The sequence below is a fragment of the Papio anubis genome, chromosome 4 (genome assembly GCF_008728515.1).
Source record: "Papio anubis isolate 15944 chromosome 4, Panubis1.0, whole genome shotgun sequence".
NCBI lineage: Eukaryota > Metazoa > Chordata > Mammalia > Primates > Cercopithecidae > Papio > Papio anubis.
In genome coordinates, this window is record NC_044979.1 from 15,739,205 (window position 1) to 15,760,312 (window position 21,108).

The window sequence follows — 21,108 nt, forward strand, 5'->3', positions numbered from 1 at the left end:
GACAAAAGCACCAAGAGTACACAATGGGGAAAGGGTAGCCTCTTCAATAATTGGTACTGGGGAAATTGAATATTCATATCCAAAAAAATAAAATAAAACTGAACCCTTATATTACACTATAGACAAAAAATCAACTTTAAATGTATTAAATATTTAAATGTAAGATCTGAAACTGCAAAACTTTTAGAAGAAAACATTAAAAAAAGCTTCATGACACTGGTCTTAGCAATTTTTTTGATGTAACAACAAAAGAACAGATAACAAAAGTAAAAATAAACAAATGGTAATACATCAAACTAAAAAAGCTTCTTCATGACAAATGTAACAATCAACAAAATGAAAAAGCAAACCATGAAATGGGAGAAAATTTTGTAAACCAGATGTCTGATAAAGGGTTAATATCCATTTTTAAAAAAAGGCAAAGAGCCTGTTTCCAAAGAATATATGTGTTTTCATTTTTTCACTTTTCCAAAGAAGATAATCAGGTATATGAAAAGGTGCTGAACATCACTAATCATCCTTTTTGATTATTCAACATTTTTCTAAAGTAGAAACTCAAATGGCCAACGGGGATATGAAAAGGTATTCAACATCAGTAATCATTAGAGAAAATGAAAATCAAAACCACAATAAAATATTACCTCACATTTGTTAGGCTGGTCATTATAAAAAAGACAGTATTTTTCTTTCAGTATTTTAAAGATGTTGCTTTACTGTGTTCTCACTTGCTTTGTTTTCACCAAGAAATCTTCTGTCATCTTTATCTTATTCTACTGTACAAAACATGTTTTTATCCTGTGGCTGCTTTTAAGATTTTTCTCTTTAACACTAATTTTCAGAAATCTAATTATGATATTCTTTGGTACATTTTGTGTATGTGTGCTTGAGTTTTGTCAAGCTTCTTGGATATGTGAGGTTCGAGTTTTATTGAATTTAGAAACTTTTCAGTCATGATTTCTTCTAATAATTTTTTCTTTCTTCCCATCTTGCTTCTCTTCTTTTAAAACCAGTTATGTTAGTTTACTTGAAGTTGTCCTGTAATAGTTAATTGTCTGTTTCCTTTCAAAAATTATTTTATTTCCTCTATCCTCCATTTTTGGTTTGCCTTTGTTGCTATATCTTCTTAGGTTACTAGTATTTTCTTCTACATTGTCTAATCTATCATTAATTTAATTCAGTGTATTTTTAATGTCAGATATTGTCATTTTCATCTCCAGAAGTTGGATTTGGGGCTTTTAAAATTATCTTCTATGTCTACTTAACATCTCTAGCTTAACTTTTTTATTTTTAAATTAAATTATCTTTTTTTTACTAACATCTGTTCCAGTTTTTCCTTTCATTATACATTGCATTTTTCTGCTTTTTTTGTATGCCTGGTAATTTTTTTATTTTATTCCATACGTTGAGTTTTAATTGTATTGGACTTTTTATTTTTCTATAAATATTTTTGAGCTCTGTTTTAGAATACAGTTACATTTCTTGAAATAATCTGATTCTTTTGTACCTAGTTTTAATCATTTATTAGATGACAGCAGAGCAGCGTTTAGTTTAGAGATCATTATTCTCCACTTGTGAGCCAAAACCCTTCTGACACAAAACACTCTTGTCTCAATGCCCCATGAATTTTAATGTTTTTGAGTTTGGCTGGTGAAATTATACCCTATTCCTGGCCCTACAGGAAATTCAGTTACTGTTCTCTTTAATCCTTTGTATGGTTATTTTCCCAATCTCAGATGGTTTTCTCACACTCATAGTCTTGTTAATACCCTGTGAATACTGAGGGTGGGCCCTCTGAAGACCTCACAAATTCTCTCTGCCCATCTCTCTCCTCTGCTGTCCTCAGCCCTGTGAACTCTACTTGCCTTATTCTCCTCTCAGTTGTGTCTCCTTGACTGGAGGAGTTTGATGGTTTCCCCCTGGATTTCCCCTCTGTGTGCCATGGCCTGGAAATTGTCTGAATGTGGTAAGCTTGGGTTATTATAAAACTTACTTCATTTTTTCTTGTCCTTCCTTGCCTGATGTCTAATGTCTTGAAAACTAGTGCTTTATATATTTTGTCCCTTACTTTGTTTTCGCTGGAAATAGAAAGTCAATTATTTTAAAAGAGATTTTTAAAATAACACAAATACTGTTTTTTATATTTATTACATATTTACTAATGATATTCTATCTGTAATAGTCTGTAGTTGGTTTGTATCAGCTCATAGGACCCAGTTGTTAGATACTCAGAAATTTTGTGAACCAGTTGTTAAAAATCGTTGTTTGTTTGAATTTGGCCATGGTGGGAATGTTTATATTCATAAAATTGGTCAAAATGCTATAAATCCAGGCTTTTCCCTTTTTTCCTTTTTATCCCTCACAGGGAGCTGGCTTACCAATTCCATCTGGACTTTTTTTCATTTTGTCTGAAAGACATCCTTTAACATTTCTTGTAGTGTATGTGTCTCCTGGCGAAGAATTATTTTAGTTTTTGTATGTCTGAGAAGTTTATTGTGCCAATGTTTTTGAAAGATATTTTCACTGGATCTAGAGTACTAGGTTAACAGGATTTTTTTTCTTTAAATAATTTAAAGATGTTTCTTCACACTCTTTTGCCTGAATTGTTTCTAGTGAGATGACTGCAGTCATTCTTAACTGTGTTCATTTGTACATAGTGTGTCTTTTATTCTCTGGCTGCTTTTCAAGATTTTTCTTTAATTATTAGTTTTAAGCAATCCAGCAATAAAGTATCTTGTTAAAGTGTTCTTCATGTTACTTGTGCTTGGAGTTCATGAAACTTCTTCAATCTGTGGCTGTTCCTTTTCATTAAATTCAAAACTGCTTCAGCTATTAGTTATTCAATTTCTTTTTTCTGCATTAGTCCTCCAGTTTCATAGGACTCTCAATATTAGGCTACTTAATGCTGTTCTATAGCTCACTGATGCTCTGCTCACTTTTTTTAAGTCAGTTTCTTTCTGTTTTCATCCTAGATGATTTCTATTACCTCATCTTTAAGTTCGATCTGAGATACCTAATCTGCTGTTAATCCCATCCAGTATATTATAAAATCACATTCATTGTATTTTGCATTGGAAGAAGTTTTATTTCAGTCTTTTTCAAATTTTCCGTGTCTCTTCTTAACATAGGTACACTCTCTTCTATCCTGCTGAACATATTGAATATATATTTAATAGCCTTGTCTGCTAACTCTATCATGTGTATCATTTCTGGATCTGTTTCTGTTGAGTGTTTTTCTCCTCCTTATGACCCATATTTTTCTGTTTCTTTGCATATATGGCTTTTTAAAATCGGGTATCAGATATTTGAATTTGATGTTTCTAGCTACTGGAGTATTTGTATCCCTTAAAGAAATTTGGGACTTTATTTTGTGATGCAGATAGATTACATAGAAACAATTTGATATTTCTGAGTCTTGTCTTGAAGCTTTGTAAGTTGTATCTAGGACAACCTTTAGTGTACAGCAAATTTGCCCTCCCGCCCTCCGTACTGGGGTGATCCGCTTCTGAGAATTCTCCTCAATGCCCTCTGTGCTAGGAGGTCTCCCACGCTGGTTGATGGAAACACCATCTGTTCCTGGTACCTTGTGGACTTTGAGATGGTTCTGCTTGATCCATCAAGTGGTCTTTCCCTGGCCTCAGGTTGTTTTCTTGTATGCACTGGTCAGAGCAGTTGAAGAGTCACTGGGAGTCCGATGCACATTCCAGAGCTCTTCCCACCTACCACTTTCTCCTTCCTGGGTCTCTTCCCTGGAATTTTAGCCATTTCGGCCTCCTCAAACCCTGAATACAAGTCTCCTTAACTCAGAAAGCCTGCCAGATGCTGTTTGGGCTTCTCCTCCCTGTAATACTGCCTGAAAAAGGCTATAAACTGGGGCCATCACAGAGTTCACTTTATTCATTTCACTTCTCTCAAGGATCACGGTCTTGAGCCATCTGTTGTCCAGTGTTTCAAATATTTCATGCATTTTAATTGTTTCAGGTTTGAGGGTAAATTCAGCCTCTGTTACTCCATCATAGAATTCCCTCAGACACGGACGTGTTTAGCTTTAGGAAATTTTACTGTAACCTATCTTCATGCATTCTCTTCCTCTCCCTTTAGGTTCGTCTTCTTACTACTCTTCACTGATGTCCTGTACTTACAGCCTCTGTACCTTTGGTCATTTCTGCACCATTCATCCTTTCTTGCCTTTTAATGTCATTTTTATCAGTCTAAAACCCTATGCCTTCTCAAGGACCATCTCAGAGTCCGTCTCTTATGTGAAAGTTACACTGAGCCTCGTACCTGTAAGTAATCTCTTTCATAAACAAACTTGTATGGGCTTATTCTGTTTGGGTTTTGCTAAGCTTCCTGGATCTGTAGGTGGATATTATTTATCATGTATGAAACATTTTGGCCACTATTTTAAAAATAATTGTTTTCTGCCACCACTTTCTCTCCTTTATATTATATGAAGACTCCAGTGATATGTGTGCTAGGTGACTTGATATTGTTTGAGAGTTCCCTGAGACCTCTTCCAGTTTTTGTAGTTGTTTAGCATTATTTCCCCCTCTCTCGTTTTGAGTTTCTGTTGTCCTGATTTCATGTGCATAGACATTTATCCCATAGTGTCTACTCCAATTTAAGCTTATCTAGCAAAATTTTCATTTCAGATATTTTTCAGATCTAGAAGTTCTACTTAGCTTTTTTATAGTTTCTCTTTCTTTCTTCATTATGTTGTGTTTTACTATAAATCCTTGAACATATTTAATAATAGCCATTTTAATATAATAGCTATTTATAAGTCCCATTATTTTGATTCACCATCTCTGTCATTTCTGGGTTGATTTCAATTGCCTAATATTACTACTTAGTATAGACACATTTTCCAGCTTCTAAGTATACCCCATAATTTCTCACTGGATGCTCAACATTATGAATGTTACTTTGTTATTGTCTGAATTTTGTTTTCTTCTCTCAAAGAGTGTTGAGCTTTATTCTAGTGGGCAGTTGACTTGCTTGTAGGTCAACTTGTCTGCTTTTCCTTTCAAGGGCTCTTCTAAGCTTTGTTAGGGTTAATGGATGGTAGACTTATTCTATGTCATTTGAGTCCTACTCTAAGTTATGGGCTTCCTAGGATACCTGTTAAATATTCCAGGTATTCAACAAAGCTATTCTGATTGCTCAGAGCTGTCTCTCTCTCGGCCTTGACCAAGATCTAGTAATTATTCATACTGTAGTTCACCAGCAGTTGTTAATTCCCCAGTATTTATTCTTTGCCTGCCCCTGTGGAGTTTCACCCAATGGATGCCAGCTTAGTATTTACCCAAAGACTCAATGAGACTGCATGAAAATTGTGGGGCTCTTTCCGTGCATGGCCTCCTCTTCTCTGAGTTGTGTCCGCAGCTCAGTAAGAATTTCAGGGTGCCGTGCTCTGCTCGGGTCCCTCTTGTGTGCACAGCAACCCAGGAAGTTCTGGGTAGAAAACAGAAATGATCATAGCATGCAGCTCGTTTGTTTCCTTTCTCTTATGGGTCACAGTCTTGTGCCATCTATTGTCCAATATTAGAAAACAATTATCTCATGTATATTGCCCAGTTTTCTAGGTGTTTATTATTGGAGGGTATAATGGATTGAATTATACCTGCCACCCCCCCACCACCCCAGTAAAAGATATGTTGACATCCCAACCCTCAGTACCTCACAATGTGACTCTGTTTGAAAATAGAGTCATTGCGAGTGTGACTAGTTAAGATGAGGTCATACTGGAGTACTGTGGACTCCTAATATGACTGATGTGCTTGTAAGACGACAGCTGTGGGAAGACAGAAACACGCAGGGAAAATGCCATGTAATGCCAAAGACAGTTTAAAGTTATGTAGCTGCAAGCTAAGGAATGTCAAAAATTGCCAGCAAATCACCAGAAACTAGGAATAGGCAAGGAAGAATTTCCTTCCAGGTTTCAGAGGGAGCATAGCTCTGTTGATACCTTGATTTTAGACTTCTAGGCTCCAGAACCATGAGACAATAAATTCTGTTGTTTTAAGTCACCCAGTTTGTGGTACTTTATTACAGCAGCTCAAGGAATATTACACAGTGGACAGATTGAGAAGTTCCTTCATCATAAGTGGAAGCAGAAGTTCCTAACTCTTTTAGTATTTGCCATCTGAACTACTTTTCTATCTTTTACTTCCTCCAATAGATAAGTTATTAGAAGGCAAATATTACTTCTTAATTTTCTGTTTTCCACCTATCTAAGCTTGAATTTTATGTGCATGTAAGCTAGATGTGAAATTCATGGGCATCAAATAGGGGTGGGTAAAATATAATTTTGTTTTCTACAATTAAAATTATTCTATATCTAGATCCCTGTTGCATTGGGGTATACATGATTAATTCAGGGATTTCTCAGACAATTCATGCTTTTCTCCCTTTCCTTTTCTCCCCGGGTGGTGTCTAAATTCCAGGATGCATTAAAAGTACTTATCAAAGCATTGTGGGGAAGGTACTTAGTCTTTGGTCATCATTTAACTTTCCTTCATGACTCTCATTTGCATGGTCATCAACACTTGTCCCCACTGATATCTGCTGACCCTCGGTGTGTCTGTCTGTCTGTCCTTGAGGTTGTGTTGATCCACAGCAGGTACATTGTGCCTTACACATTTCAAACACGATGCCTCTTCAGGCTTGATGGCTTCTCTCAGTTAATCTGTTTTCCTTTGAATGAGAAAATGGCTATTCCTGATCTATCCTGAGATCTTTGGGGATTGTTGGAGACTACCTCAGGTCCCTCTGTTAAGACACATTCTAGAGCCGTGTATTTTTTCCACTGCTGCTCTAATAAATTACTACAGACTTAGTGGCTTAAAATAACACAAACTTATTATCTTACAGTTCTATAACTCTAAAGTCTGACACAGGTTTCACCAAGTTAAAATCAAGATGTCAGCTAGGCTGCATTCTTCCCTGAGGGCTCTAGAAGATAACCCATTTCCTTTCCTTTTCTAGCTTCTAGAGGCCACCTTCATTCCTTAGCTCATGCCCCCTTCTACCTCCAGGGCCAGCAGCATGGCATTTCTTGCCTGCTTCCATGTCCACATCTCTTTCTTTGACTCTCTTCTGCTTCCCTCTTCCATGTTGAAGGACCCTTATGATTGTTTGGGGCACACCTGGATAATTCTGACTACTCTCCCTGTTTTAAGGACATCCAATTAGAAACCTTAATTCCATCTTCAACCTTAATTCCCCTTTGCCATGTAATCTAACACATGCACAGATTCTGGGGATTAGAATGTGGACATCCTTGGGAGCCATTATTCTGCTGACCACAAGTCATTTCTACTTACCAGTCTCTAGCCAGTATGACATGTAGGGACCCAGGACCTTGTTCATCTCATTCTGGAAATAAGCACAATTTTCCTCAGCCGTCAAAACTTTCGAATTTCCATTTCTTCTCTCTCCACCTCTCTCTCATCCCTTTCCTTGATCAGGATGTGGATAAGAAGAGGTAAGTCACAATTCAGGGCATTCAGGAGCATCTCACTGGCTGACTCTCCCTTCTTTCCATTAGCCCAGGTAATTTTAAACTCTTCTGTAGAGGAACAAATAGGCTTTGCAAGTATCCTCCATTCCTATTATATAGGAATATATACTAGTTTTAAAATTAAAAAGATGATTTCATTCTTATTGCCATTTTCTTCATGTATAAAGCTTTCTCTTGTTGGCAGTGATTCATTAAGAATCTAGTATGGAGGGAAAAAGCCGAAGATGGTAACAAAAAGATTTGAAAAGAGGCTTGCCAGAGAGGTGGACACGTTAAGATGACCAGAACATGTTAAGATGACAGCTCCAGCCAGCTTTCAATTCCGTAGGACACCTCCAGACCTAGGCCAGATGTGCGGCCAGGCCTCTCCCATTTGTAGATGTACTGCCACAGAGCAGAGGGATCACAGCCCCATCCCCTTTTCAATACATGAATGACTTAAGTGATTGAATAACTGAACAGTATTGCAGATGGGGATGGAGACTGAGGAGATTTTTTTTAAAGGCATCAGCCATATGGAAGGAGCTTCCAGCTACTGAGCTGTGACAATGATCAGGAGCCAGGAGCCAGCTGGTTACTCTGATCTGACTGATACATCTCTGCACCCTCCAATCTGCTGCAACATCTCTAAGAAGGAGGATTACATTGCTCTCTACACGTGGTAATGACACTGAGCCGATGCAGCTGATGAGTGAAGTCAGGTCTCATGCGATATGCTGGTGTTAAAAGACTGCCAGCCAAAGGAAAACATGATGTGGTACCCTTGAGAGCAAAAGCAATTCTTGTTCTTTCTCCCTGTATCTCCCACCACCCTCTGTCCACTTTCTCTCCCCCCTATCCCCACTCAGTACTAAATAAAAATTTCAAAGGCAAAGAGGAAAGAGAACAGAAATGGAAAGAAAGGAACAGGTTATGTGTGCACATATTTATTTTGGCCTCACTCCCTGCAATCCTAATATGCACAGATATTATATTACCAGATTTATTAAAAACTGAGATTGAACAACTGTAGAACAGCCAATGAAAACTGCTCTTGCGTTGGCTATAGCTATTTTTCATCATATGTTCCAAATGCTCACTGCAAGCAAACTATATTTACCACTTGATTTATCATTTAAATAAATGTTATAAGAGGATTAATTCCATTTAGAAAAGAGAAAAAACAAAACATTCCCCTATGCATATGGTGTATTCAAATGCAAACAAAAAAATGTGCTACAGCCGAAACTATCAGGAGCAAGAACCCCAACGTTAACTTGGAATTGTGCTACTGTAGCATCAGCAACAACAACAAACATATGACATCACTGGGCCCTGATGAAATGGGAAAGTGTTACAGATGCTTTATTTGGTTAAGGCTGATTCTCCCTGTTCAGCCGCTTTTACAGCGTTCTTTCCTGGGTTCTCGTCTCCAACCACTGCGCCACATCCAACACAAACTGAGTAATTGTTCTGAATATGAATCCTTCAGAGGACAGAGCATGGCAAAGACAGAGGGAAGAGGAGTTTCCAAGGGTGTGCTGGTGTCCTCCAGGCATCTCAAGGTCCCAAGTCCCACTTCAGCAGAATGACGTTTTAGCAGCTACCTAGCAGATTCCCACGCTTAGCTATTATGAATCCTTAGCTATTATGAATTGGTGGCTTGACTGTGTTTTTTGTGGCTCTGTGGTCCCTTCAGCCCCCACCTTCCACCCCATCCCACTGTAAATCTCCCAATCTTTGCTGCAGACATAGGCTTTTCCTAGAGTCAAGAAAAGAAAAGAAAAAAATAAAAAAGCCAACACGTGTAAGAGTGCCTGCCTGCAGTGCACCAGGCAAAAAGCACCTTTCAACAATTTTTAGGTATCGTCATCATTATTTTCATTTTACAGATAAGAAAATTGAGAATGAGGGTTTGCTTGAGAGTTCCCAAGCCAGCAAGAAGCAGAGCTGCAAAATGAACCCAAATCCATATGATTCCAAGGCTCTGTGATGTTTCCTGTTATTCATGTTGCATTTAGAGGATAAATTAGATCCAGCTGGGCCGTTAGAGGCACGTGGAACAGATTCCAACTTTGATCAGTTCAGGAGTTAATTCTGCCTGTCCAGGTCTCAAAACCTGTCTGCCAGGGATGAAGATTATGCAGACGATCCCTTGTTTGGCTGTCGTAGAAGCTTCCTGCCCTCAGAACTGAGCATTTCTGCTTTGATTACCCCAAAATACCTGAATCTCTTGAGCCCTATCCTTTCATCTCCCAGGTAACATGTCTAGCTCTAGTTTCCAATTTCAGATAAACTAAAATCCTTTTTCATCCTTCTTTCAGTATCACAGTTTCTCTGACGGTTTCCCAGGCTTCTGATGTCTCCTAGGGGAGCTAGAGAGTTACCTCTAGTTTACAGGTAAACAATGAGTCATTAAATATATTTACATACCGGGATGTCAGCAGAAATGCAAAGAAGATACCAAGTGCAGAGTACAGCTGGTTCCCAGGGAGGCCGGGGGTGATTCACCACACTCTTAAAACAAGACTAGCCTCGTTTCCTCCCCAGCTCAAGGGGTAGATTCCTCTGCTCTGGCAGCAGATCTCCCAGAGGGAGCGGCCTGACCACGTCACTGGCCCAGAAGAGGAGGCGTCTGTCCCCCAGACTAGCTGAAGGAAAGGCTGGCTTGGATGATGCTCTGCTCTCCCCTTGCCCTTCTCCTGGGCACTTTCTTTGGTGGGTGCCCTCCTCTCCGGCAAGCCTCTTTTCTCATCCTCACCCTCACCGCAATCCCGTGAATGCAGAGTCTGAACTGTTGGTTTGACACTCCTGAGTCTATTCCTCTGATTGTCTGGAACAGATATGGGGCTTCAGCCTTAAGGGCTGATCTGATGATTCTTGGTTCTCTCTGTCTCCTGGGAAGGAGTTTGTTCTGTTGGTCTTCCCTGGCCCAGTGATGCTTTGCATCCTTGGCTCCCCCGGTCTACTCCCCATGATGGATTCCAGGTGCCTGTGCCATGCAAGAGCTTGAGCTGCCCCTCTGTCTGGGGAAGGCAAGCCAGGCTGGGGTGCTCCTTCGTAAATGGCACTTTATCTTTCCCACAGGGGTCAGATCTCAGACTATTCATCAATGGCCAGCGACCCTGGTGCAGCCTGTGGGCAGCCCGCTCTCTCTGGAGTGCACTGTGGAGGGAACATCAAACCCCAACCTATACTGGTACCGACAGGCTGCAGGCAGGGGCCTCCAGCTGCTCTTCTACTCCATTGGTGTTGACCAGATCAGCTCTGAGGTGCCCCAGAATCTCTCAGCCTCCAGGCCCCAGGACAGGCGGTTCATCCTGAGTTCTAAGAAGCTCCTCCTCAGTGACTCAGGCTTCTATCTCTGTGCCTGGAGTGTCACACTGAGCTGGGTGGGGCAGACATCTGTGCAAAAACTCCACCCTCTCCTGAGTCCTAACCATTGTCCCCAGGAACCCTCACCCAGGGACTGCGTGGAGGATATTTGTAACTAGGTTTCTGACTGCTGGCCAATGTGAAAGCAATGGAACGAAGCTAGAATTCTACAAAAGACTCTAATACTAAAGTTCTCAGGGAGAACAAAAAATTGTATGTGTGCAGAACCTGTGATTTGCCTGCACATAGTCAAGTTCTCAATGTATGGATGTCCAGGCTTAGGCTACCATACTCCAGCCCTCAAGGTGTGCTATATCTTGCCTGATTTTCTCGTCTTCCAAATTCCTTATGTGTGCTCTGGGGAGGGGGTTTGTGCATATATGGCTGAGAGAAATAGGATATACCTGTGGCAGGAGGTGAGCTGGTGAACAAACGGGAGGATGCCAACTCAGGTTACTGAATTGGTTAATTTCATCACCTGGAGAGTCTCCTGTCATTGATCTTTCTGCTGAGACTAGAAATTCTGGGGAGGCTTAGACCTGAAGCTCTGACTAAGGCAAAGAGGCAAGATGTTCAGGAGACTGTTCTCATTCGAGGCTGAAGTGTGGTTTTGTTAGTATAGGAAACATGCGCTTAGGCCAGACGTGGTAGCTCACGCCTATAATCCCAGCACTTTGGGAGACTGAGGCAGGAGGATCACCTGAGGTCAGGAGTTCGAGACCAGACTGGCCAACGTGGTGAAACCTGTCTCTACTAAAAGTACAAAAATTAACCGGGTGTGGTGGCAGGCGTCTGTAATCCCAGCTACTTGGGAGGCTGAGGCAGGAGAATCACTTGAACCTGGGAGGTGGAAGTTGCAGTGAGCCAAGATCATGCCACTGCACTCTAGCCTGGGTGACAGAGCGAGACTCTATCTCAAAAAATAAAAATAAAAATAAAAATAAACATACACTTAGAAATTTTGATGGTGTTTTAGGTTTTAGGTTTTAAGAACTGTCCTGTTGTACTATCTTCTAGCCCTTCCTTTGTAGCAAAGACAGACAGATGGTGATCCAAGAGATACGCAAGAAGAAGACTGTGTGTGTAATGGCTGAGCTCTAAAAAAGAGAAATCACTTGGATGGAAATGAAGGAGAGGAAAGGGTTGATGTGGATGGCTGGAAAGAGGTTCGATGGTTACCTTGGCAACTGAGCTTCCTTCCTCATCCCCATTCCTCCCTAGTTCTTGTTCTTAAAAAGATTTTCTTTCTAATGTCCCTTCCCCTCCACAAGGGGGCACAAGATGTCTTAAAATACTCTATTCTGGGCATCATTTAACCTAGATGAATCCAGACGTGTGCATATTTCTAGTATCATTTAATCTGAAGTGGAAAATCTGAGACGTAGACACAGAGTGATCAAGAATGTACGGAATAATGCCCAAGGGTTCCTATTGAGCTTTAAGGATCAGCTATGTATTAAGCAGGTACTGTGTGCTGGACACAGTGAGCCATTTTGAGGGTTATTAAAAGTATATATATATACTCGAGATAGTGTTGGGCATAGTCATAGCATGATTTAGTCAAATCACTTGATTTTTTAAGTCTAAATTTGCTAGTTGTTATGAACTTGACCTAGTTATTTAATCTTACTAGCTTTCAAGTTTTTCCCCTCCTATAAAACATGCCTCATTGAATTGTTAAGTGTATTAAATAAGATGGTGTTTATAAAGTCCTATTACAGGCTCTAATTTTCAACAGGTATTATTTTCCTCTCCTTAAACTTACAAGATTATTTTCATTACAACTTACCCAAGAGGAAGACTTATTTAACACATTTCAAATCATAAACTACAGGTATGTAATAAATATGAATATTTAAAATGCTAAACATGCTTGGATGGCAAAACCATGAAACTTGAACCCTGTGCTGTGCCTATGCAGATGCTGATTCTGTAGGGGTGCTATGCAGCTTCAGAATCCTTCTTAATAGAGAAATGTCTCAGGCAATCACCACTAGTCAAGTAGAGCTAGTAGAGACTTGAGGCAGATTTTCCCTTCCTGTGATATGCTGCAAAAATTCTGGAAAACTTCACAAAGGACATAAAATTGTAGCTAGGTTTAGCTCTTTAGGAGGCTAACAGTTATATAAGCAAAATGACATTGCAAGCAAGAGAGTCAGTTTGTGTAGAAATGTGCAGGTCTGTGTGAATATTGTTAAGTTTTAGAGAATTTGAAGGAAAAGAAGTCCTGATCATTGCACAGAGCATCCTACAGACAGGTGAGCATTGAAAGAGAGGCTTGAAAGCCACCTAAATTCATCAGAACAAATTAACAGCCTCCATGTTATCTTCTCTTATTCATGCGTGGCTGTTCATTCCCATAACTGTTTCCATACCATTTAGGACTCAGAAATCCACAGTCGTTATAATTCCAGGGGACAAAGGAAAGCAGTTTAGGATGGCCGATCCTGTTCAGACGTGCCATCTCTTGCCAGGAATTCATGAAACTCACTTGCCCCTTTAATCAGATGAGGCTGTCTCTTTTCTAGGAGAGCTTCCAGGATTTGCATCTGATTTTGCAGATGTGCCAGGATGACTATGTCCATACGTCTACTTCCCTGGCCAGTTGCACATGGAAGATTCAGGGCCACATGCTGGTGGCCAGAGGCACTGTCCCCAAGATGCTTCACATAGATCTCAGCCACCCACGGGACTTATAAGGAGATACCCTTTGGGCCTCTAAATAGATCTCAGCCACCCATGGGACTTATAAGCAGATACTCTTGGGCCTCTAAATAGATCTCAGCCACCCATGGGACTTATAGGGAGTCACCCTGGGGCCTCTGGACAGTTTGAGGAAGATGAGGAATGCCCAGGGTTGGGAAGCTGGTAACACTAAGATTAGGCAACTTCTTAGTTTTGCCCAGGATTCTGTGGTTTGGGATAAGAATGCTACAATCCCTTGAGCTCCTGCAGAGCAGGCTTGACCTATTATATACCTAGTAATTTCCCACTCCCTACTTTGGGAGTTTCTGTATGTCTAGTTTTTCATTCTGTCTTGCGTTATGTTCTTCTAAGGTGTGTTAGAAAATACTCATCACACAGACCTTACAGGCTTTAGCAACTAGAGGATAAAACTACAAGGAGCCAGTCAATGCAGTGCACAAACACTGGCTCAGACATGCAGGGACTGTCCGTTTTGCAGTCTGTTGGTTATCTAGGGCTCTCTCTCCTGTGACTCATCAGCACCTCTCATTACATGAGTGGAAGGAAGTGGGAGGATGCAAGTGGAGGGAGTGGAAGGGAGTTTGGGGGGCAGGTGGGAAGAGAGAGTTGCCTGAGTGATGTGGGACCAAAAGGGATCCCAATTGGGTCAGAGCAGTTATTGCAGCTGTTTTTCATTCTCCACTATCTTCATGGTGCCCACTGTGGCCTTTGATCTTGTGCATAACCTCCAGCAGGTGTAAAGATGTGCTGGGGGAGGGGAGGCCTGCACATGGATCTGGGATACCTAGATTCCCCTCTAGAGACCCTGTCCCCTCCCCTCTGAAGTTCTACTTCCACTGCCAGGATGCTAACCAGGGGCCCAGGTAGAAAGAGCAGCATAGGAGGGGGTTGGGTGCCGGATGCGGTGAGTGTGGTTCTCATGATGCTCTGAAGGAGGGTGGGTGGAGGGAGTGACTTTCACAGGCACCCCAGATGTAGGACCCAGTAAATGTCAAACCACATCCTGTTGTGACTCTAAGAGATGGAGCTAGGGCAGGTGGCTGTTGTGGCTTGGTGCTGATATTACTCAGAGATAAACAGCCCGGCAGCCAGCACTGGGCTCAGAACCCCCATTCCTACCCCGGTTGTCAGCTATAACCTGAAAGACTCCAACCTACATCTCATTACTTCCTACCTTTTGATTCAGGGCCACTGTCCTTTTTAACACAATTTTCTTGTCATTCATGATCCTAGATCTCTTTGCTGGAGGAGGGCCAGGGAACAGGTGTCAGGGCTCCAGGTGACTCTTGCTAACTGTGGGACTCCAGTGCCAGTGCTGTCCCCTTCCACCATCAGACTGAGACTATGTCACGGATATGTATGATTTGAGGCCAGGAAGAGCTCAGCTTCTCTGAGTTACCATCCTCTTGGTACTTCAGAGACCGCAGGCTTTGAATCAGAGAATCTGAAGAGCAGAGTTTGAAGATTCTTAGAGATCACTTTACCCATTGTCCTTATATCACAGAGGAGGACATATAAGCCCAGAGAATAAAAATGAGTTGTTCAGAGCCATGCAGCTGGGGCCAGAGAAGGACCAGAAGCGAATTCTCTGTGTTTTAGCAGCTCCTGGACTTCAGATAAGGCTTGAGGAATGCAGGCTGTATGTTGAGCTGTGATCTAGCTATGAATTTTATGAATCACTCATATAAGAATAAATCAGGCAAGATGATCATATATGAGATGGCATGAGGATAGAGGGATAAATACAATGAATCACAAAATTAGAATCCTGCAGAATCTTGACAGGTTGGAGAGAGAAGCTGAATAAACATGATAAACATTCTCTCCCTCCTCCCCCACCAAACAGAGAAAACCAACTGTATGAACACAGGAAGGGGAATATGTGGCTCACAAGGAGGGTATGTGAAAAACACCCAGGGGGTGAGTCAAAGTGAGCTCTGTGAGTCAACGGGATGATGAGAGTACAAAAAGTTGATAAATTGTCCTAATGGAACCAACTAGCGTATAAGATGTTGAGAAGAGGAGGCAAAGTTCCCTCTTTACTCTCTGTAGGTCAGAACCCACCTGGTGCCAGGTCAGGTCCTGTACAACACATTTCTAAAGATAGAAGGATAAAAACAAACTTTAATATTTTCAGAAGGGACTGGTTTGGCCATGGAAAGTAGGACGTGCTCAAAACTGTGCCCTATAATAACAAAACTGAGAAAACTGAAAACGTTTAGCCTGAAAAAAATCTTCAGCTAGTAGTATTTATAATAACACCTACTACTTACTGATGTTGTTCTAAAAGCTTTACATGTTGTTTGGGTTAAATTAGATAAAACCATCTTATGAAGTTGGGCTTGTAATTGAGCTCATTTTACAGAAAGGAAAACTGAGTCTCAGAGGTGATCACCTGCCCAGGGTCACGTAGTTGATAAATGGCAGAACTAAGGCTTAAACCCAGGTCTCTGCATTAAAACATCTTCTTTGCTATGATAATGTTTTCATCCATCTACTACATGCTTTTTCCATTCTGAAAACTCAAGTTTTAAAGTTTCTAATGATTCTGTCTTGCGTAGGTTTATGGGTTTTTGCCAGAATATGAGCACTCTGTTGCATGTAGACATCTGAGAGGGCTTTTGGGGGAATATGGGGTCCCAGAGATAAGTGAATAGCAACTGTAGGTTGGCAAAAAGGAGTTGAGAATTAGCTTTACATGTTGTGTGGATTAAATGCTCATATTCATAGAGGGCAGTTGAGATCAGTTGCAAAGCAAGCTGATAAAAATCCTTTGGAAATAGTCACAGGTGTAGGCTCATTTTCAGATCCTTTTTGCTGACCTACAGAAGCCATTCACTCATTTTTGGGACCCCATATTCCCCAAGAAGCCCTCTCAACAGAGATAAAGACTACGGATAGAGATGGGAGAGAAAGACATGTAGCTGAGTCTGTAGGAGAGGGGGATGGTGAATAGAAAATATCATGTCTGTAGGAGGGAGATGGTTCAGGGAAAGACCAAGTTCTGCCACAATAAATCTTAAGGACAGGCAGAGATGTAGCGATGTTAAGGAACCCAAGAACTTCAAATTCACAAACACAGAGAGCAAGAAAAGAAAGGCTTCCAGATAGGAGGAAAGAATATTCAACCCTAGAATAAGACAGGGAATATGTTGTGTTTTGAGTCTAGGTAGGTTGGGTAAAGTCTTAGGTTATGGGGTCCCAAGGCTCAGAAATCAGCTTTTTGGGAGCCACGGGAGTTTGCCACAAGCAATGGAAATGAACTGTAATTAAAACTGTTGGCCATGCTTCATGCCATTCTATACTATGAGTCATCTTATATAGTATAGGGGAGTTTCCAGGACATGGTGAAAGTAAACCTGGGGATGAGTCTAAGATGTCAGTAGAGAAGCAGAAAATGGATTCATTCATGGGTCCATGGCAAAGCTGAGTTCACCTGTGGGTTTTAGCCATTCCCATGATCTCCACCAGCATCTCCCAACACCCCTAAATGAAAAAAAAAAACGGCTAGATATCTTTGCTCAGCGTTACCTGAGGAAGAAGTAAAAACACATTTTTGTTTTCACTATGCAGCTTCAACAGAGGTCTCAAAGCACCAATATTCCATTCCCATATTCATTTATAACCAGAGAAACCTCACAAAGATTCTCCTATATAGGACGTTTGGGGCCGTGTGTCACACAGACTGTTAGGGGCTGATGTCAGTCTATCTCCAGCCTTCCTTTCTGGGCCACTACAGAAGAAAAATGAGGAAATGGCTCAGGGCAGGAAATGGAGACTGTAATATCTATTAGGATCCATTGCCCTTAACTCAAACTCTTATTATGAAATCACTCCCTTGAGAGAGAAAAAGCCTTTTTCTCTTGAACGGTCCCAGCAGCTCCCGACCATCCCCACTTGTCTACCTTGTGTAGCCCAGCAATAAGCCTAGTAGTAGGAAAATCTCTATGGATACTGGTGCTGGTGAGAAGATTCTTCCTCTAAGGAAGTGATGGTGACTGGAGCTCTGGGATGCCTACGGGAATCCCATTTCCCCCACAAAGAAGTTATTTTATTAGGCGACCAGTTGGATGACCCCCTTTTTCTTCCAATTTCCCAGATAAATCTGTAAAGGTCACAGGTGAAGTTCTTCTCTTTAAGAGCTACCCCATGGTAAGTTCAGCGAGAACTTGGGGTAGCCTGGGCATTCTTCCAGAGACGCGTATCTTGTAACTCTTTTCAATAAGTAACCATGCTTTGCTCTGCACTGGGTGTCACCTCTGTAGGATGCTGTTGCCCCTGCCTTGCCCTATATTCTGTCCACATAGTTTCTTAATAGGATAATGCTTAGGTCAGCCCTGAGGTTTGAACCAGTCAACAAGTCCAGGTTGATGTAGAATCTCTTTAGTGCCTCCCTTTGCAGGAATAATGCTGCACCCAGAAACTCCCTCAGAGTCTCTCCACTGGAGGTGCCTTGTGACCATTCCTGGTTTACACCTCTTGTTCCAGCATCCCATGTGGCTAGTGGCCCCTTTCATTCTCAATGGTATCTCAATTCTTACAGTAAGTTATATGATTGCCCTACATCTAAGTCATCTTTTCTCAGTGTTACCTGAGAAAGAATGGAGAGGATGCCCAGAATTGGCCCAGAAGAATCCACTTCAATTCTAGAGAAAGAGGCAGGTAGAGGCAGAAGAGATTCACTTCCCAGTGCATGTGTGCTGAATGTTGGGGGTGTTGCTTGAGAGAGACAAGGAAATGGCTGTAAAAACTTGGGAAGAGGAACCTGCCCTGGGTCAAGTAGGGTGTCGGGAGGACCAGATGGAGCTTGAAGCTCCCTCCATCTCTGTCAGGTCCCCTGGACTGAGAGTAAAATGCACATGGCCTTTTATCCTCCAGAGGAGATTTCATTCACCTTGGTCTGGCTGCAAACTCTAGGGTACCAACAAGAAACTCCTCCCACATCCTCCCACCTGCTAATGCCTCCATTTTCCACATCCCCAAGATCATGGCCACCAAACTAACAGATACCATCTTTCTTCTACAAGGTGTTTCCCCCTCCCCACCTCCACTCTGATCTTGCACTACAGCTGCTCAGCCCCTCACAGCTCTGCCCACACAAACCACTATCCTCCAATGCCTCAGTCCTAGCCTGTGCCCTCTGGCCCCCACAACTCTGCTCTCTCTGAAGTGCTTCCTTGTTCCCTTGGCTGCTCCTCCTCCTGTCCTACCTTTGTGAGGAGCCACAAGGATATGCCTGCTGCCTCCACCCAGGCCTAAGGAGTGGGAAGCATGCTTTGTGAATGCTGGTCTAGGGCCTAAAACCTGTGCCCTTTGTTTTAGGCTTTTTTTTTTTTAGCCAATATAAAAACAAACCAACACATATGTAACAACAATAGCCAACAAAATACCATACTGCCATTTGAGCAATCTAGAGATAGTTACGACTGATGGAAATGACTGGCATATGATGAGTTTCCTGGGCCCCATCCCTGCCGTGGGCACATCCTTTCCTGGTCTTTGCAAGCTGCCACCAGAGAACCCTCTTCTCCAGTTCCAAGATCCCCAGTGTAGTGGGATGAAGAGTGTTCCCCCAGAATTCGTGCCCACTCAGAAACTCAGAATGTGACCTTATTTGGAAATAGGGACTTAGCAGGTGTAATTGGTTAAGATTTCTCAATAAAATTGTTCTGGATTTAGGATGGGTCCTAAATCCAGTGACCTTGCCTTGAAAAGAGAAAGGAAAGGGGAGCTTAGATGCAGAGACACAGGGAAAAATGCCATGTGAATACAGAGGCGGAGATTGCTGTGATGCTAGCACAAGCCAAGGAGTGCCAGAAGCCATCAGAAGTGAGAAGAAGCAAGAAAGGATTCTCCCCCAGAACTTTCATAGAGGCTGACCTGCTGAAATCTTGATGTTGTATCTTTGGCCTCCAGAACTGTGAGAGAATAAGTTTTTATTGTTTTAAACCCACCAGTGGTACTTTGTTATAGCAGCCTGGGGAAGCAAAGACACCAAAGCATTAAGGTGTCTTCAGTGTGTTAGCATGGGCCCTGCCCGGAGTTTGGGAGAAGCTGCTCTACGATCACCCAGACACCAGGAGCAATCCCACCATCCTGGCCACTACTTGGGAAGTTTCTGGAATTGCCATCTTCACAACAGAACATGCCATGGTTTCACCACTCATAAGTAATTTGATCTGTAATCTTCAGTTTCCACATCTATAACATAGGGAAAATAATACCTGCTTCTGGGATCATGGTATAGATGCAGACAGCACAGGTAGCAGTGTCCAGCCCAACGCCTGAAGCAAGCAGGCTCTCAACAAAGGGCTCCCTCCTCTTTCCCACCCTTTCTCTGCTTTCGGACTTCGCTTCTCTTCCCTGACAGTCTGCCTCAACTAATTTTGATATGGCCTCTCTCAGCCCCTCTCACTGTTACAGGCCCCCTTTTCTTTAATCCCATTCATGTAGTGTTTTACCACAATGCATTCAGCCTGTATGCAGAATTTACCTTGTCAGGATAACTGTCTTTGCCCAAGTAGGAACAGTTAATACCTTGTGTTTGGAGTGATTGAGTTTCCATTCATCAAACGCAGAAGCCCATTGGAAGGGCTACTCTGAACATAGCACTTCGGCCCCCACTGGGCCCTATGTCCCATTGCTCCTGACTTGGTGTGTCTTGCTCCTGGGAAATCACTCATCCCCAGGCTTTACATATCAGTTGTCTCAACTCTGCTTTCTCTAGTATTTCAACCTAGACGTGCAGAGTAGCACTCAATTTTAAGCCCAAATCCTGAAACAAGATAAGCTGGAGGTGTTAAGACTATACACGAATAAAACTAAAGGTGTAACATGTGACACTTTAATCTGGAATTGGGAAATGACTAGATATTGTTTTTTTTGTTTGTTTGTTTTTGTTTTTTGGCGGGGGGGACGAAGTCTCGCTCTGTCACCCAGACCAGAGTGCAGTGGCACAATCTCGGCTCACTGCAAGCTCCGCTTCCTGGGTTCACGCCATTCTCCTGCCTCAGCCTCCCAAGTAGCCGGGACTATAGGCGCCCGCTACCACGCCCGGCTAATTTTTTGTATTTTTAGTAGAGACGGGGTTTCTCCGTGTTAGCCAGGGTGGTCTCGATCTCCTGACCTCGTGATCCGCCCGCCTCGGTCTCCCAAAGTGCTGGGATTACAGGCGTGAGCCACTGCGCCCAGCAATGACTAGATATTGTAACCCATAGGCCTGCCCCAATCCTCTGTCCTACACTGGGTAAGGGGTTGTGGTTTACTGTGTGCCTTCCTCTCTGTCCTCATCTTGCTGGTTTTCCAGAGCCCAGCCATTGCCCTTCAGACTAACCATCCAGTGGGGACCCAGAATGCCTGGGTTTGGAAACGGTGTTTGAGGACTTCCATCAGGATGAACGGGAGAAAGCAGCATAGGGTGGAGAGAGGGCTAGTCACTTCGGATGCCGAAGTGGATGCTGCTTTCCCTAAATTAGAAGATAGGTCAGCGATGAGCAGAGCTCCACAGACACTCCTGAAATGCAACCAGG

At 42.2% G+C, this 21,108-nt stretch overlaps 1 long non-coding RNA gene across 2 annotated transcripts; it reads right to left on the reverse strand.

Annotated features, from left to right (window-relative positions):
- Positions 1 to 1,142: 1,142 nt before the first annotated feature.
- Positions 1,143 to 10,498, reverse strand: LOC108585193. 2 transcript variants are annotated; one of them, XR_001901296.3, is made up of 3 exons: positions 9,932 to 10,498; positions 7,323 to 7,457; positions 1,143 to 5,451 (listed from the first exon to the last, which is right to left on the reverse strand). It is a non-coding gene; the product is annotated as an uncharacterized LOC108585193 (long non-coding RNA). The 2 variants fall into 2 exon arrangements; XR_004183417.1 differs by having other exon boundaries at positions 7,323 to 10,498.
- Positions 10,499 to 21,108: the final 10,610 nt, after the last annotated feature.